Source organism: Silene latifolia, chromosome X, assembly GCF_048544455.1.
Source record: "Silene latifolia isolate original U9 population chromosome X, ASM4854445v1, whole genome shotgun sequence".
Taxonomy (NCBI): Eukaryota; Viridiplantae; Streptophyta; class Magnoliopsida; order Caryophyllales; family Caryophyllaceae; genus Silene; species Silene latifolia.
This window is the reverse complement of record NC_133537.1, coordinates 103,580,698-103,583,729: the sequence shown is the minus strand read 5'-3', so window position 1 is coordinate 103,583,729 and position 3,032 is coordinate 103,580,698. Positions and strand designations below refer to the sequence as shown.

The 3,032-nt window shown below is 35.3% G+C and overlaps 1 long non-coding RNA gene across 1 annotated transcript; it reads right to left on the bottom strand.

Annotated features, from left to right (window-relative positions):
- Nucleotides 1-353: 353 nt before the first annotated feature.
- Nucleotides 354-1,681, bottom strand: LOC141621524 (uncharacterized). Its single transcript, XR_012532413.1, has 4 exons — nt 1,583-1,681; nt 1,398-1,458; nt 786-920; nt 354-525 (listed from the first exon to the last, which is right to left on the bottom strand). It is a non-coding gene; the product is annotated as an uncharacterized LOC141621524 (long non-coding RNA).
- Between the last annotated feature and the right edge of the window lie 1,351 nt (nt 1,682-3,032).

Sequence of the window (3,032 nt, the reverse complement as noted above, 5' to 3'; positions counted from 1 at the left end):
CCACTATACATCATCTATAGTGGCGGTTATTGTTTAAAAACCGCCACAATAGGTACTTCAGTAATATCTTTATACCACAACCCGCCACTACATGTTTTCTATAACGTCGGTTGTATATACCAAACAGTCGCGAAAGGCTAGTATAACGTCGGTTGTCGTTAAAGAACCGCCATAATAGGCAAACCTATAGTGGTGTTTCTAACTTGGGAACCGCCACCATAGATATGTATTTTTTTCCAAAAAAAAAATATTGCTACCTAAATTTTTGCAACGTCCTATAAATTTGACAATCCAAATATCAAAATGAACAAACAATACATATACAAGAATGCAACCAACTATCAAAACCCTTGCATATTATCTGGCCCAACAATAATGTGGATATTCAAAAATTATACATCCAAGTGTATAAATAATCACATACACAGCTTAGTTAATAAACTAATCAACTTTACATATCCCCTAAACAGTTGGTAGCCTACACCTCTTTAACATCCTTCATCTCGTCAATTGACACTCTTAAATCTGCAATGATACATTTAACAAAACCAATTGTAAGAAAAAACTAAAAAAAAAAACCATTAACAATTTGATTTAGCGGTAAAACTGAAGTAAACCTAAAAAAAATACAGCGAGAAAATACAGATATGCGCCTAAAAAAAGATTACAATTGTAACTCTATTAATGCTAACATACGCTGAATTGATCCTAATTCGCCCGTGGGACCAAAACACACTAGCACCAAATATATAGGGCATATATGAATAAATTAAAAGAGAAGTTACCTACAAACTTCCACTTCTTTTTGTTATCATCCACCACAGTAAAGTGAAAGCTTAAGCTTGGGAGCAGATGGACATGAGTAAGTGAGTAAGACCAGCAGCAGATAGCCTCTTTAAATATCGAGTGCCAGCTGAGTCCTTCTTGTAGGAGATTAATTAGACATGGACTATTGTTCTATATGGAAATAATCAGAGGGAATAGAAGTAGATTTCTAGTATTCTAATAAGTATCATGATTAAATTTCTATTTGAATAAATCTTAGTCAGAATAAACTACATAGGTAAGATGTATCAAGATTCATAAATATTAGCAAAAGAGTGATCACACAACAGTTGCCCCTTTCCTATATTTGCAGAAGTTACATAGAAGTTACGTACTGCCACCAAATTTCGTACCCTTGAATAGATTAGCATGGCTTATAACTATTTCACACAACACGTTCATCAAGCGAGCTAAAGTTTGTATCAATTGTTGTCTGGAAGGTTTTCCCAGAAAATCGTATAACAAAATCTGAGAATACCAGTTACAAGTTTAGCATTTTCAGAATAAAATAGCTGCTGGTAGAAGACTGGTTTTTAAGACAATAGGAGAAAGACTAAATTCTGAACAAATACCTGAGTTGCAAAAGCTAAATATCCACCACGACGGTTGGGATCCACAGTAGGCTCATTCGCGCTACAACAAATCCAAATATAAATATAACAAAATGTTAAACAAGCTACGAACTATTACAACATCTGAATTCCTTGAAGATGATCAGTGAGTCCCTAAAGAAACAATTAAGCTCAAGAAACATAACTGAAAAAAGCAATGCACAACAACTTGTGGTCCTCACTTTGTCTTTTCTCTAATCTTGACATACAGTTAACAATTAGTACTCCGGCACAAGCTGCTGAGGTTACATGTCTACATACAAAAAGAGAGAACAAATAAACCTCGAAATAATTATAAGAGCTCTTCCTATGCCTTTTCTTGAAGCCTATAGACCACATGAACAAAGTGCGCACAAGTTAAACTAATCATTTGAAATTCTATAACAAGTCAAAAGGACAACGAAATCAAATGTTAAGAGGAAAAAACAACTGAATGGGGGAGAAAGTTGGTATGGGTTAGCTAACAAGAAATATCATATGGATGCATTACCATGTGATATAAACCATCATCAATCCCTCGAATGCCCCACTCTATTTGTCAGGATATTCAGAATTTGATATTTGTTGATATCATACTTAGGTTGTATTGCTTGGAGTGTGTCCCAATCAGTTAAGTATATACGAGCGCAAGAGCAGTACCTCACAAGTTTCATCTTACATAACAATCACAATTCATACTCAGATATACTTTATCATGATAACGTTCTATACTACTTGGAAGACATCGGAAAGTGCAATGACTCATTATCCTCAATGGCACAACATGTCAATTTCGACGAAACAAATTTTCCTCCTCAATTTCATATTTCTTTCTCAAATTGCTACTAGCGTTCGTTTTCTAGAGTTGTTGTTTCTCAATTCTCAATTATCAATTCCCTTGTAATTTGCTACTTGCTCTTGCACCTAAAATGTGAGCAGCCATATAATTCAACTCAAAGTCTGGTAACAAAATCAAGCTAAGCCAAATGCATCTCAAAATTGAATAATTCACGTGTATCTACAAACCATTTTTAATCACAACAACTTAAATTACAACTGATACCCGTCGTGAGGTGTCAAAAATAAATTTATAATCTCCAACTACAACTATAGCTAGCGGCAGTCGGGTCGAACCACAGAGAGGCAGACGTAATGTCTAGTTGTTTAATTTCAGTCTAAGGTAACAGAAATATGGGGGGTTTTTGAGTTGATTTGATCTATAGCTAAGGCGATAAAAGACAATAAACTAAAAAGACGGATAAAAACAGATATTAAAGGGGGTACAAGGATGGTCGGTTCACTATAGTTTCGGCGGCAGCAAACTAAGCAGGTCTAAATCAAACACATGAGGCGGGAAAACAAGAGGTCCTCTCGGTCCACTCTTAACAGATAGCATCTTTCGATCTCGCTATAAGTCCCTAATATCACTAATACTGACTCTCATCCTGAGAAGTGACTAATAATCTAAACTTTACCTATCTTTCGATCTCAGCATAGTTTAGTCATTTTAATTGGTGATCTAACAACTGTCCCTATCTCTCGATCTAATGGGTCAGTCACATCCTGAACACTAAACTAGTCGTGTGCACTCGATTCGTCGAATAAAGAATTAAAACA